This window comes from Astyanax mexicanus, chromosome 10 (genome assembly GCF_023375975.1).
Source record: "Astyanax mexicanus isolate ESR-SI-001 chromosome 10, AstMex3_surface, whole genome shotgun sequence".
Lineage (NCBI taxonomy): Eukaryota > Metazoa > Chordata > Actinopteri > Characiformes > Acestrorhamphidae > Astyanax > Astyanax mexicanus.
Genome location: NC_064417.1, coordinates 42,019,451 through 42,035,667, shown reverse-complemented (window position 1 = coordinate 42,035,667; position 16,217 = coordinate 42,019,451). Strand labels below are relative to the sequence as shown.

Below are 16,217 nucleotides of genomic sequence, written 5' to 3'. Positions count from 1 at the left end.
ACACGCTCTTTCCACTCAGTAGAGATAGGAGAACCTTCAAAGTTAAAGCTCAATTCAGGACTGACTGATTCAGATTCAGCTGACCTGGACGGCTGGGGTAATAAAGCCTGAACTGCATTAAGTTCAGCAATGATGCATTTCTGGGGCATTACTATATCATGTCCAGACTCATTCTTTAACATCACAGGTACTTTTTGGTATGACCTACTAGGAATGCTCATCAAACAGGGCTTTACTAATAGTCCTCCAGGCAAAGTGGAACATGTGGGATGCTCTAAAACAGCCATAGTTCCAAACATCTGCTGCTTGACTGAAATACAGCCTTCTAAGACCACATCTTCTCCAGCAGCAATGACTTGAGAGTTCTTGCTGTGGAGTTTGACTAACCCATGAGTGAGGTTTTGTTGTTGTTCAAGTCTTGCTTTGAGTATTTTCAATACGGCTTTATAACCGTACGAACTGGAATTGTACTCTCTCACATTCTTTTCATTGATGGTCATATACAAGACATCCAAAGTGTTTGTGCCAATGAGGACTTGGGGTTGAGTGTCAGAATTTAGGTCTGGAACAACCAAGGCTAGTGTTGGTACTTCCACCTCTGCTCCAGCAAATTCTTCAGGAAAAGTGATACTCAGGTCTACATACCCCAGGTAAGGCACCGTCTGTCCATTAGCTCCTTCCACTTCCAACAGGTCACCAAGTGGGTTCATCTGGTGTGCTGGTAGTTGTTGGTTGAAGAATGATTGGGAGATTGTGGTTACCTGGGAACCAGTATCAAGTAGACAGTTTGTCTGAATTTTTCCAATTTTCACTTGAGCTGTGCATTTGGTTCCTATCAATCCTTTAGGTATAAAACAGGGTTGTCTTGTTTGTGCACATTTTAGTGAAGCTCGCTGAGTATGTGGTTTTCCAGCTTTCTTGGTGGTGGGACGAGAATGATCTTCAGTTCCTGGCTGTCCCATGACAGAAACTGGCTTCAGTTTAAAGGGTTTTGTTCATCTTCCCATGCTCTTTGTTTCTCTCTTAACTCTCTTCTCTTGGCAGCGACTAGAGCAGGGTTAGCTTCAGCCTCACAATTAGCCACAATGTGTCCATCTTCTCCACAGCGAAAACAATACCAGGGCTTGGGCTTTTCACTGGTGTTTTTCTTAGCCAAAGTCTTTCTCTCTTTCTTCTGTGCATGGTCAGGTTTTGTAGGTCTAGGTTGTCTCAGTGGTTCTGATGAAGATTCAGGCTTCACACAGGTTTTTCTTTCACTTTTCAGTTTCAGAATGGAGGTTAGTTGGCTTTTAATTTGAGCTAGTTCTTTCCTCAGTTCGCTCATTTCAGTGGAAACTGGCTCAACTGGAACTACACTACTGACTACACTACGGTTGCACATAGTGTGTGAGTGCACTGAAGTTTTCTGTTTAGCTACGCTTAAGTGCTGTTTCCTTCTTGCAACTTTAGCTTCATGCTTGTTTTCCGCTGTGCGCAGTAACAGCAGCAACTCAGCGAATGGCGGGGGGTGTTTTATCTTGTGTTCTAACTGCAGGTCTGCCAGTAAACTATCATTCCAGCAGCCCCTACAAAACTGCTTGAGGAGATGCTGGTTCATGTCACGAGCCAAAACACCACCTGCTCTTTCAGCTTGACTCAGTGCAGACTGAAGACGCTGCAGGTACGCTGAAGGCTTTTCTCCTGCATCTTGAAGAGTACTCATGAACTGTGCAAACAATTCTTCTCCATCCTCTACAATACCATAGGCTGAATCTAATAGCTGCAAGTATGTTGTGGCTGCAGACTCTGGACTGATGTGCTTGATTATGTCAGCAGCAGGGGACAGAAGACTTTCAAGAATCCTGCATGTTACTTCTCTATCATGGACTGATGGATCGCTGAGCATCAGCCCGACCTGAGAACGCCATGTGTCGTAGTCGACCTCGCTGTATGGCTTTGGAACTTTGCCAGAAAAGATTCTCAATCTCACAGATGAACCAGCGAAGGGAGATTTATCTTCACTTCTCACGATGTGCTCCACTATTACTTTCTGCACTTCAGGTGGATTGAGTGTCATAGAATCAAGCAGTGGAACTGATCTGTGCTTAGGAGGCGACAAGGAATTTGCAGAATGATGGCTCCTGCTGTCATCAGAGGTAGGTTTCAGGTGAGCACCAAATAGGGCTTGGGATTGAGATGCAGACAGGTTTAGCTCTGACGTTTGGTCGGGGCTTGCTGCAGGACTTTTCTGTTCAACAGGCTCAGATGAGTCAATGATTTCACCAATGTGATCCAGGGCTTCTTTCAGGACTGCTTCTAAATCCCTCCCACTTAGTTTAGCTACTCTCTGTAGCTCACCTACATAAGTGTGAGTGATCTTACTACCCACCCCCTGACAGTAAACGTCCGCTAATGCTCTTACGCAGCATACAGTATTTGAATCGTTGGCCAGCGTACAACGGTAGGGTAGAAGGGGTTGTAATGTCTGCAAAGCAGAACCGGAACTGTATTCTACAATTACTTGTGAATGTAATTCAGAACTAGTGTCATCTACTTTTAGTGTCCTATTTATGGCACCATTTTCTCTCAAGAATGTGAACATCTCTTCATCACAGTCTGACCCAGTTAATCCACTAACGACCACAGAATTAGGAACTTTTACACCATTACGTTCAATGAACTCCATTTTTAGGGTGTGAATCAACTTAGCTTGATTAGACAGTTGTGCAGTGTGGCTCTCGAGTGTGTGTTTAATGGAGATAGGCTCCTGGCTGGCTCGCCAAGTTTTTTGTAACGATTACTACAGAGTATTAATGTGTTAGCTAGTTTTCAATATTTTAATATCAAGCACTAATATACTGAGCAATAGAAAGGATAACTATAGGCCGGTCAGAAGATACCAGGATCGTCTACGGAGCCCAGGACAACACCACGTGAGAAACAACACTGCACCACGTCTCTGGAATTTGGAGCTTAATGGAAGCCTCCATTTATTGAAAAGGTAAGTACGAATACTATTATAATACTATTATAATAAAAGAAAATAATAAACAAAAGATATAGAATTCAATATGAATAATACCAATATTATCTTTCCCTGATGTTGTTGTATGTGATACTATTTATATTACTACTACCCGGGTAGGAAAATCTATAATAATAATATATTTATATATGCAAAATATCAATATCAACCTCAGTATCAATATCAGAATATCCCTTTTTCACCAGAATACCAAAATAAAATAACAAGAATATTAGTTAGATTGTGTAAATTCAAGAATTAAGTTCAATTAAAATAATAACACAATATACATATATCAAAACCACAACAATATAAAGTTCTTTTTTTCTTTTGTTTCACAGGTGGGAGTTGGAGTTTGAAGTGTGGGTATGTGCAAAGAGTCCAGTCTATGGCATGGTGAGTATTTCTCCTACCGCTCTGAAGATGAATAAAGGTTCAGCAATAAAGGAAAAAAAGGGGTTTCACAGATCAGAGTTGTCCACAGTACTTGCAAACAGCTTTCAGGGTCGAAGTCCAGGGAGGCTCGCCATCAAACGTAGAAACGAGGGAATCCAATTTGAACTCTAGTCAAAAAACCTGACCTATAATAGGTCATAAAACTCAGTCAATATCAAAGTTTAGCTCTATATGAACAGATATCAGCTCTAAACACAATAATTCACACTTAACTACACATTCACAATATAACTGAACACATTTACAACATTTTAGGATTTATGTACAGAGAAATAAAGATAAATGCACCGCTTGTCACACAAGGGGTTAAATTTCTGCAGCGCGGGTCTGTACTGCGCGCGAATTTGTGGCGCCCACTTCTCTCGGCCACACACGGCCCAGCCTGTGGCTAAACAGGCTGAAAAATACCCGAAAAGTGTATAAATACGCACTCTCTACCTCTACAGATCCCACTCCTTGCATAGTTTCAGTTATAAGAGTCAAAGATAATTTTAAACAGTTATATTGACTCGTTTAAGCGCTGGCATCGCTAGAATTCCATAGAAAATACATTGTTAGCTTAGCATAGTCGTTAGCTTAGCATAGTCGTTAGCTTAGCATAGTCGGCTAGCGCCGTAAGTATTAAAGTAACTCACCGATGCAGAAAAACCTCTGTGTATCAGGCTAATAAGCTCCTCATTCACCACAAACTGCGTCTTGGCTCCACCAGCTCACGTTTTAGAGTAGATGAGAGTTATTACTGATAATAATAAGGTTTCTATCACCTAAGTTTGGCTTGTATCTAGCTTTCTGTCAACTTTCTTCCAGCATTCACCTGCTCCTGACGGCTGCTTGACCCAAAAGGAAGTGCTGGGTCAGGGTCAACAGTATTTCCCACTCATGTCAGCGTAATACGATCACCCTATTGGCTGCAATAGGTGACGTGCTACTAAAACAACAAAGTATTCCCAAAAATATGAAAAATAATTATTTATGGATTAAATAAAGTTTATTTTACTCTAATATTTGTGTCTGTATTTATTTACATTATTTTCCCAGCTCCTTATTTAATTGACTTATTTTATTTATTGTGTTTTTATTAAGAATTAGCTATTCTTAATTGTAATAGACTATATATTAATTATGTGCCCTTTTTAATAATAAAATGTACTTTTTAAATAATTCAGACTTTTATAACCTGGGTTACACATATGATGGCAGAATTGGACCCCGCTGGAATTCAACAACGCTCTACGCACAGGTTTGTCCGAAGAGGTTACTACTCAATGGGACCTAACCAAGTCTGGCATGTCGATGGCTATGATAAATTAAAACCATACGGTGTGGCTATCAGTGCCTGTATTGACGGCTTTTCAAGAAAAGTGATGTGGCTCAAGTGTGGAAGCTCTAACAATGACCCAAGGATTATTGCTCGAAATTATCTGCAGTGTGTATCAGAGTTCGGGATACTTCCAGAGCGCCTGCGAACAGATTGTGGCACTGACAATGGAGTCATGGCTGCAGCTCATTGTGCATTAAGATCTGACCACATGGATGAATTTGCAGGGGCCCGGAGTCATATGTATGGTTCCTCAACCTCAAACCAACGGATTGAAAGCTGGTGGTCCTGCTTCAGAAAACAAAAGTAAGTAAAGCAATTACAAGATTCAGGTCAGCAGACTCTGAATGCAAGTGTAAGAGCATTTTTGCTCATCTCAATGGTAGTGTATTATCATGCTTGCATCACATTTATTGCAAGTTCATCTTGCTATATGTAAGGTTTTTAAGGCACTTCTGTTCTCTAAAAATAGCGAATTGGACTAGATTATTTCTAGATTGGTTTTAACTAGTGTATAGTAGTTATCACCCTAACGTGACAGTGTGTGAAATTCTTAAATCAGTAGTTGTTATTTTTTTTTTTTTGGATTAAATGTTTAGTGAAATTTTCTCTTTCTCTTAACCAGAACTCTGGATGGACCTTTTCAGTGACCTAAGGGAGAGGCATCTCTTCAATGGCAGCTATGAAGACACGTGTTTACTACGATACAGCTTCTTAGAAGTCCTGCAAAAAGAACTTGATGACTACAAACAGTTGTGGAACACTCACACCATTCGACCAGTTCGCCAGTCCTATTGCCCCTCTGGCAAACCAGACGCCATGTACTACCTGCCTGAGAGGTAGGTGCTGCATTATCATGTTCATATTAGTATAAATGTTTCATTTAAATGGTGTATTTTCTTAATTTTACTACCGGTCAAAAGTTTTTTAACACCCACATACAGTTTATTTTTGCCATTTAATATCTAAGCTACAGTATATAACCTGAAAAATAAACATATGAAAAAAAGTATTAAAAAATAAAGTGTTATTGTATAAACAGAAGAGGGATGCGTTTTACAGCTTATTTCCATTACAGGCTAGCTGTAAGATCTTAACCAATCTCTTGCTTCCTAAAAAGCACCCCTGTTTATTTTTTTAATTACATTTAAGTTCCCTAAAACTCTTGTACCATTTAAGCTCACTGGATTTTATATAATTTCACAATATACACAGGACCTGAATAAATTAAATGTGAAAAATGAACTGTAGAAAATGGGGGTGTAGTGTATGATGCTAATATATGCTTTATTGAAACTTAGGTTCAGTGGAAGAAATTGTGGATTTGCGGTCTCCCAATTGCCCTTGAATCAGTTCGACACCATGGTGCCAGATCATTTCAGTCTTTGTGGCGATGACAACCATCAAAACCATTTTGAGGAATTACAGAGACAAAGTGGACTAACTGCACCAACTGACTGGGCCGAGGCTGTGGAACATTATATTACACTGAAATGTTTGACTGGAGTTTAAGGTACAGAGTCAGAGTCAAAAGTGTCAAAATAAAAGTTTATTTATTTGTATTATGGCTTTTTTTTTTTTTTGCAACATAATCAACACTTGTGCTTGTGTTTATGCCTCTTCTTCAAATTATGATGAAATTATAAATCAAAATTTTAAAACAAAGCCGTTACAACTGCTTAAATGCACTGTATGAAAGTATTTGTGGACACCTGTACTCTGGTGTATAATGGATGTTTGGTGTAGTAAAACATGATAAAGTTCTTATCTTTGATGAATAGCACACCTCCTTTCTCCCACAGCGTTCAGAGATCCAGAAATTTTAACAGTTTGTCCAAACACCTTTCAGATTAGGTGACATGGGGCACAATTTACCCAATAAATCACCTTTTCCACTGTTACCCAGCTCAAGGTAGCTCCACACCTCCTTGCTAGAATCCGGAGAGCCCTGATATTTAAAACGAGGCATTAATAAACTTAGTGTTTTTTAATAAGCTTCTTGTGCACTTATTAATGCCTCGTTTTAAATGTCAGGACGCTCCGGATTCTTGTAAGGAGTTGTGGAGCTACTTTGAGCTGAATAACAGTGGAAAAGGCAATTTATCAGGGTAAATTATGCCCCGTGTCACCCTGTGTGAAGGGTGTTTTGACAAACTGTTAATTTCGGATTACGGAATGCTGTAGGAGTACGGAGGTGCGCTATTCATCAAAGGTAAGTACTTTATCATGTTTTACTACAACAAAAGTCCATTTTACACCGGAGTTCTCCTTTAAAGAAGAATCCCACATCAGTTTGCCCCAACATTCAGAAATGCAGCTCTTAGCCGATGCTCCTTGATACATCCCAGGCTCACAATGCTCAAAGTTCTCTAGAATTATGGTGCTCAGTCTAATACTTCTGGGTAGAGCTGGGAATGAGGTGGGTGGTGATCATCTAACATCTTGATCTCAAGTATCCTCTTCAGTGAATGCAACCCCAATACCTTTTTTCATACATACAGTGTATAAAAATGAAATGCACATGCATCTTTGTGTTGATCAGACTGGCAACAAAACCATATAAAAGAACCAAAACTGACTACACTAGGTATTCAGCATCATTGAAATGTGAAACATGAACAATTCAACTTTAACATACTAGTTTTGCAATCTGGCTTTGCTTTAGGGCAGGCCAAACCCAGGAGAATTCTGTATTCCATAGTCCATGGCTTCTTGAAAGTCCTCATAGCTAGGCAAGATTGGAATTTTTAGGGTGTTTGCACAGGTACTTGCCAAGGGAAAGCGTGAGCTCTACTCAAATGTCAGTTGGGGTTGTGGCTTTATTGCTGCTGGTGGAACTTCCTTTAGCCCAGTTCCAAACATGAGCACATCCTGAAGAGAAAGGCCTGACTTTTCATCTGAAAGTAGATTAAAGACCACTTTGTACTTTACAGGTTAGATTAATTACCCAATACACAATTTAAATTCAGAAACAAAATTGCTTAGTAATTGTTAATATTAAAACACAGTAATCAATTACATTTCAAATCCACTGTTTGAACCTGGGTATTTTACAGATTTTGGGCCTGCTTCATATGTTATTTGGTTTATTGGTTGCAGGAAGCAACAATATGCTTCAGTGAGACTAGAATTAGGACATAAACAAATACAATTGGTGTAATTGCAATTGTTTGTTTCATAAACTTGTAACACAACATACCTTCTACATGTAGCAGATAATCTCTCCAGTAAGCAAGCACCCTTGTCTCTTCATGTCGCTTGGTGCTTCCAGGAGGGCTAAGCTTCACATGAAAGATATCCTCCACAGTATCTGCTGTCAGCCTGGCCTCAGTGTTGCTAGTCCCTCTTTAAATCTAGAAAACATGTCAATTAATCTCTTGTATATTCTGTACAGTTTAATTATCATTTAGAAATTGCACAACATCAAATGCATTATATAAATCAAACAACATGCATCATTTAATTATTTTGTGCACTGGCTAAACCAAAATTTTAAGCCATACTTTTATTTCTGAAATTTCCCTTGATATTTATTTGTGCCAAGTTATTTGTAAGTACACACAGAGGTAATAAAAAAAAATTAAATGCAATACCTCTGAATGGAGAAATGATTACGATACACGAAGTACCACTGAATGTAATCATGTACGATTTTCTCCTTGTCTTCCAGTTTTTTTATGAGGTGAAAACATCCTGCTGTCTGGAGCATGCTTGAATGTTTATCTGTGGAGCTTTGTAGCTGACTCACAGATGTTGCATTGGAAATCTAGAAAATGAAAATCAAGCATAAACACCAGTTGTTACAACTACAGATACTTATAAAGTTTGAAACCCAACTTGATTGAGTACTTTAATACTAAGATATTGCTCTTGAATTCTTAAAAAAATAATCACAATATGGTAGTCTAGGAATTAATTTTACATAATATTTGTATGTTAATGTTTGTTTTATTGTATGTGATATTCCACTGTATATATTTTTAGTTTACATATTCAGTGTTTAATGTTAGTTCCAGTTTAGTAATCGAGTTTGATCTCCTGGTCCCTGGAGTTTTAGCCCACTCTAAACTGATGACTCTTGTTGTGCAGAATGAAAGCTATTTCATAGTATATCATGGAACTGTACTGTCATGCAACACATAGCAATGTAATGTTTAATACTTCTTGGTCAAAAGATTGAGATGTTGTAGCTGACCTGGATAAAAAAGAAACATACAGTATAATTACGTACAAGATTTAATTTGTTGTTGTCTTTGTTGTTTAATTTGACCAAATAAACATTTTTGGCTAACGTTAAAAACTGCATTTACAACATTACACATACATTATAATATCTAGACTCATAGTGAGCAAGCAAACAAAAAGATTAAACGCACAATTTTGTCAAATATCTTTAAAATCTTAATTTGCTAGATAAAGTGACAAACTAATTGTAAGCAAAACATCTTACCCATCTCTGTTGAGTGGTGAACTGCTTTCAGGATCTGTCCAAATCTGCAGGGCATAACCAGTTAATTATACAATTTCCATAGTATCTGCACCTTTACCTTAACGCCTGAATTAATGTAGCTGTATATGAAAAAAATGTTTCATGTGTGTTTTACCTTTAAGTAGATAGTAAATATTGTTGAGATTATTAATTTCACTTTTGCACAAAAATAAATAGAAATTTTGGTATGTTGCAAATTTGCAACAACAGGCAATATGGTCTATTTGGGGTAAATTTGGTATGTTGCAAATTTGCTACAGCAGACATAATGGTCCATACTAAGATAACAATAACAGAGTAATATAACAGTGAAAAATCAATGTTTTATTTATGCACCCAACAGCAGGCATTCAATAATAAATAACACCAATTACTGTCACCAACACAATATACACAAATATTACAGGAAACATTTCATTAATTTGAATTCTAGATTCATTTGAATTGTAAATTGTCAAAGGTTCCTAGGTCCGTGGCGAATATGCACTAACAGGCATTGGGGGAATGCAGGCACTATCTTGGAAGGTTGATTGAATCAAACGGTTAGTCGCATATTTGCAACAACAGGCGTTAAGGGGTTAACAGATTTGAAAAAAGCAGTAATTATACAACTTAACTGAAAGTCATATTCTCAATTATAAACCTATAAATAAATCTGAGATGTGGTCTCTGCAGAGGTGTTTGACAGTCATCCGGAACTTTGGTGACTTTTCTGCTCAAACACAATCTCTCACATCTCTTAACTGTGACATATTTAATGTGTTTTTTACATAGGGATATTAGAAACCTGCTGGTCAACAGTTCAGCAAGACAAGCAACTGTAACACTAAATTCTCTGACATGCACCTACCACTGTATCAGAGAGAGGAGACATACTGGCTGACATCCTAACAATTACTTCATCTTCCTTATCCTCAGAACCTGTACTGTCTTCATCACCTTTCAAAAGGTTGCAGAATTAGTAGTCATGTACGGTTAAACTTTAAAAGCATTACACTACACATTTCAGATATCAAATAACTTTCATATATCTAATAACCAATAAGCAACTTGACAGCTGCAATTACAATTCACTGACACTAGTCACTAACCTCACACTAAAGTAGGGGTCACAAATCTTATCCACAAAGGGCCAGTGTAGTTGAAGGTTTAATTTATTTGGAACGACAAGCAACAACCTGCTTGGTTGGAATGAAAACTTGCAGCTACATTAGTCCTTTGTATGTAAGACTGTTGAGACCCGCAAAGAAGAATTTAAAATATACATAGGACAACACTCTGTAAATCTGTTTGTAACATACATTTTATAATACTAACCCTTTTCTATAAGAGCATCAAGAGTGCAAATGTACAACGTGATCCTTTGGTATGCCTTTCCAACTGCCTCTTTGTAACGCTCAATAGTAAAAGGCAATTCTGTGCCAGGTATTTCTTTTACTACAGTTCCATCTGGATAGAACAATACATATTCTCCATCCTGATTAAAGTCCTGATTAAAATGAGTTTTTTGGTGGCAGCAGCCAAAAGTTGTTCTGACGACCAGTTGGTTTCAACCTCTAAGGGCAGGCTTTTTCCTCTCAATGGTTTGAAATTATGTTTCGTCTTGGTCATGACCCCAACCTGAATCTAGATTAGGAAAAAAAAGACATAAAACAGGGAAAGGAAATAACAACTTCACTGTATGATACCTAATGTGTAATTTTAGTCTAGTTCATGGTCAATATTTAACTTTACAGTTTTCTTGGCAGTTTTTTTTTTGATCGACTCTTAAAAAATGTCCTCCTGTCCCTTTCTTTACATTCTCTGTATTTCATGAAGTTTTGAAATGCTGAATTATTGGACGTGGCACCTGTTTGTGTAACACAAATACACACAAACAAGTTATTTGATTAATTCATAGACTGAAGAGTTTGTAAGTAATTCTTAAAAATGGCTAAATCCCACTGGTTGTGTCTCATGTACAATGCAATATAATGTTTAAAAAAACAGTATATTTGGTTAATTATAAATTATGGAATATTAAAGATCCACCTTTGCTTTGAGATGGTCCACACCCTTCATCTGGACAAACAAGGGGAGCAGATTTGGCCTCTTCTAAAAATTGGACATCCTTTCCACAAGAGCTACAGAATTTTGTAATTTGCTCCAATCTGATACCACAGAAGGGACAATACATCTTCACCAGAAAAGAAAGGCAAAAACAAAACAAAAAATACATATAAGATTAGCACACAGCAAAAAAAAACTGTATTTTACATTTGTAATTGTCTTTACAATCAACAGAATAAAATCTAAGTTTCTACATAAAGCACTTTTACTAACATGCTAAAACAAACCGCTTTGCCAACTCAAGCTGGAGAAGCTGGCTGACCAGTTTAGCTCTTGCACATTATAGGGTAGATTATGAGCGTGATGGTTTAGATGGCTTCAAACATGACCACACTACATAACAAGCATGACCAAAACCAAACACAACATTCGCTATGCTTGTCAAGAATCTATTAACATTCTAACTCAGAAGTATAGGGTATATTTTCAATAAATTACTAGTTTTTAACCACCTTAACCATTAAGTACCATCTTATACTGCAGATTCTTCAGCAAGGCAGCTAGCTAGATACAGATGAACATAACATCTGGATTATTCTTTTACATGTGTATATTACATTTTTTGACTGCACATATAGCTACACAAATTTACATAAATTAACACATTAAGCATATTAAGTAACCCCCAACTTTTGTTAGGTAACATATTTTTGCAAAAACATTAATCCAAGTAAAACTGTTTGACCAAATGTAATATTAGTCGCAGTGTCTAGCAAAGTCCATGCAGTTTCTGCTTAGCCTATTAGTCGACTTATTCTCTTATATAAAAAGAGAAATGCCTCCTATTCTACTCCTACAGCGTGTGATTTTACACATGTAAAATATAGGTTAATCTAGGGCACGTACTATGTATTAAAGTGAAGTGTAGTCTATGGCGTGTTTTATTAGGATGAAACGGAGTTTATATCGGCGTTTTGTGAAGCAGCACTTTTAATAATATGCACACAACCGTGGTAATCACAGGTAATAAACATAACTTACTTTTCAGAAGCTTGTTTGTCACTTATTGTCCTTTACATAGTGAAGTCCGAGATGTTACTGAAGACGCAGCTTAGCTGGTACAGCATCTTTTAAGGTCCCCCGGGAAAATTCCGTTGTGTTGTGACTCACTTCCGTTGTGTTGTGGTTGTATTTGCAGCGCGTTTTTGTATTTGCAGCACATTTTTCTTTTTGGAGCGTTTTTCTTTTTGCAGCGCGTTTTTCTTTTTGCAGCGCGTTTTTGTATTTGCAGCACGTTTTTCTTTTTGCAGCGCGTTTTTCTATTTGCAGCGCCTATGTTGTAATTTTGATGGATGTGTTTTTGTGCTTTTGCAGCGCTTTTCAATTTGCACTGCGTTGGGCTTTCTCGGCCACCGTATCATTGTCTTGTCTTGGCATGTATCATTACAAATGAGAGTATAATTAGCTCTCTATAGAATGTGTTTAATAAAAAAAATGTGCATTGGTTCCGTTTTTTCTTATCAATTCCAAAATATTGTATGTAAGAAAAATGGCACATTAAGTAGATTAAGAGAGGATATTGATATAAGGCTCTGTTCACACATGGTTGTCCTGGGATGCCCATGGCATGTCCTGCATATAGCTTAGCACACAACAATGACAAGCTAATGGATAAAGGTGATACTTGTGGCTGGTGCAAAAGAGTGAAACTAGGTGCCTCCTCTGTATTTTGTGCATAGAAAACTGGATGAATCATGATGTCATAATGACCCCCTTTTCCAGCTATTTAAAAAAAGTATGTACTATATTTTTCACCCTATAAGGCACGCTTAAAATCTTACCAATTTTCCCAAAAATCGTCAGTGCAGTAAAGCCACTCTGCTGAAGTGCAGCGTTATTCTGTTTAGTTCTCCAGCATTATTAGCATTAGCTGCTGACCACACTACATGCTAGCTTTTTCGCTGTTTGGAAGTGAGTATTATTGTCCTGTAGCCTGCATGTTTATTGTGTAAAACAAGCTAAATGGGATGAGCTGCTTGCTAATATCACCCTGGCTTACCGGAACACTCAGGGTTCCTCAGAGTAGCGCTGTCAGGTGGAAATCTGGAAATCTAAGCTTACTATAAATAAACTGAAACGCTTTACTCACCAATCATTTGTGATCAGATCACCCAGAACTTATGTTAATGCCAGGTGTGAATAGGAATTTTATTGAATGTTTTTCTCAAAAATAAAGAGACTTTCTATAAGTAAAATAGGTTAAATAGGCAATGTTTATATATTATACATTTCCATCAATTACACTGTGAACTACACAGGTTAAAACTGTTTCAACCTGAACATTCAATCTAAGCACTTTTGCTCAACACTAAAAACAGTGTCATAAACAGAAGCCATGTGTAATAATGCGAACAGAAGCATTTTGCTGCACATTGTAATGTAGAATATTGTATTTATGTAACTATATGTAGCTTACATTACATTTACATTTACATTTATGGTATTTAGCAGACGCCCTTATCCAGAGCGACTTACAACAGTGCTTCAAAGTTACTTAAGATATCCAAAGCTAGTTTGTAGACTAGGATCAAGAGATACATAGAGCTTAATCATGTTAAGAACCCTAGGAACCTTTTTTTTTATTTTTTTTTGATTAGTTTAGGAACTCTTTGAAAAGATGTGTCTTCAGTCGACGTTTGAAGACCGTGAGTGACTCTGCTGTTCTGACATCCAGTGGAAGTTCATTCCACCACCTTGGTGCCAGCACAGAGAAGAGTCTGGATGTCTGTTTTCTGTGTGTTTTGAGGGATGGAGGTTCGAGTCAAGCCGTACTGGAAGCTCTAAGAGCTCTTGGTGCAGATCTGGCTTTGACCATCGCCATCAGGTATGAAGGTGCTGGTCCGTTTTTTGCCTTGTAGGCCAGCGTCAGGGTTTTGAATCGGATGCGGGCGGCAACAGGAAGCCAGTGGAGGGAACGCAGCAAAGGAGTCACATGACTGAACTTCGGAAGATTGAAGACGAGTCGTGCTGCCGCGTTCTTACACGTCCCATATATATATATATATATATATATATATATATATATATATTTTAATCTAGCTCAAAAAGGGAACAGTATACTCTTATTTGAAGATATTTTTGGATATATACAGCTGTTGTCTTTGCAATGTATGCTTACAGAAGCCATTCCTCTGACAGAAAAGTGATGTGAGAGGGAGAAGGCAGGTAGACGAATAATGAGCAGGCAGTGATCAGTGTTCAGCTCAGTCCTTCCACTCAGGAAACAGTGATTAGTGTGGGATGATTTAAGCTGTTCCACTCTGTACCCCCTCATCAGAACTTCTATACAGCGTTCAGAGCGTAAGACAGCTGGGGTGTAAAGATTCATTAAATTCATAATCCAGTCCGATACAATGTGGTGCTGTTTCGCCTCAATAGGTTTTTTAATACAGCAAAAATAATGAGTGAGTGAAAATGTTACCGTACCCTCACCCTCCTCGCACAACCCCTTTAAAATTGAGTGATGAATATGATATGTGGGTTGTTGCAGACCTATTATTAAAACTGTTATATTGCATTTTGAGTTCTGGACACATCATTTTGCATCTTTAGATGTTTATAGATATCTTGCATTTTGAGTTATTAAAATTTTGAAATATAGACACACTTCATTTTGAATGAAAATCATACATACTGCATTTTGATTTAGATATTACATTTTGAGTTATAGACATACAGTACTTTAAATATCACACACATTGTATTTTGTGTTATAGACAATTATACTGCATTTTTAGTTAGAAACACATTGCATTTGGTATGATAGACACATATTGCATTCAGAGTTATTGACAAAAAATGTAATCTTGGGTATAGACATATTGCAATTTGAGTGATATCCATACTTATTTTTAGAACTACTGTATAGACACGCAGTTTTTGAGGTATAGCCACACTGTATTTTCAGTTATAGACACAGATATTGCATTTCAGGACTGGACTGAGAGCTAACTTTACCCCTGGAGCCTTTTTTTAGATTTCTTTATACATATTATTTATTATATATATTTTTTAGACACTAAGACTTATGGCACTCCCTCAAATGACTTAGTCTGTCTAATATAGTGCACAAAAAGCACAATAGCACACAATACCAGTACAGTTATATTAAGTAGTGTATTAAGTAGTGAAAAGACATCATTTGGGACGGCTCCAACAGTTTTTACTCATGTGGAAAACTAAATGATTGGCTATTGGCTATTCAGTTCAGATACTGTGAACAAATGCACGATTTAGTATTAGAATACTTTATATAATTCAATACTTTTTTAATACTTAATACCATTTCTTCAATGGCCAGTCCACCCATGTTGCATTTTGAGTTACAGTCAGTCAAACTGCATTTTACTCTTTAACTCAGAACAGAGAACAAATACTGGATATTGAAGTGTCCAACAGTTTGTCCCTTTTACCGTTGAGACATCTCTGACACAGACTGACCCCAGAGTGGATTTGTTCACCCTGGAGTTCAGGAGCTGTCAGTATCTGACACCTGATGTCTGACACCGGAGAATCTACTTCTTCTAGCCTTCTTTCCTAAACTTCAACACCACCTTGGCACTCATCAACATTCAGATGGAGATGGATGTGTTTTCCCAACCGTAGAATGGGATGATACGCTGCCGTCATGCAGATAACGACCCTGCAGGCTTCCTCCTGCAATTGTGTGCCGTGTGGTTTGTCAATTAAATAAGGTTTGCAATCCTTTCATTAATTTAGATAAGCATAGCTGGGTTAGGCTGAGGGATGAGTAGTAAATTGGCCATGCAAAACAAATATTCCCAGCTTTTGATTGTCGTCTATTGTATTGTCTATTCAAAGCGACTTTGCCACAATTGAAC

At 37.6% G+C, this 16,217-nt stretch overlaps 1 protein-coding gene and 1 long non-coding RNA gene across 2 annotated transcripts in view; both read left to right on the top strand.

Moving 5' to 3' along the window:
- The window catches only part of kctd8 (potassium channel tetramerization domain containing 8), a 57,452-nt gene that overhangs the window by 24,460 nt on the left and 16,775 nt on the right, over window positions 1–16,217 (top strand). The gene's annotated exons all lie outside the window — the stretch shown is intronic.
- Window positions 5,413–6,340, top strand: LOC111193704 (uncharacterized). The gene is made up of 2 exons (XR_007440890.1): window positions 5,413–5,617; window positions 6,080–6,340. It is a non-coding gene; the product is annotated as an uncharacterized LOC111193704 (long non-coding RNA).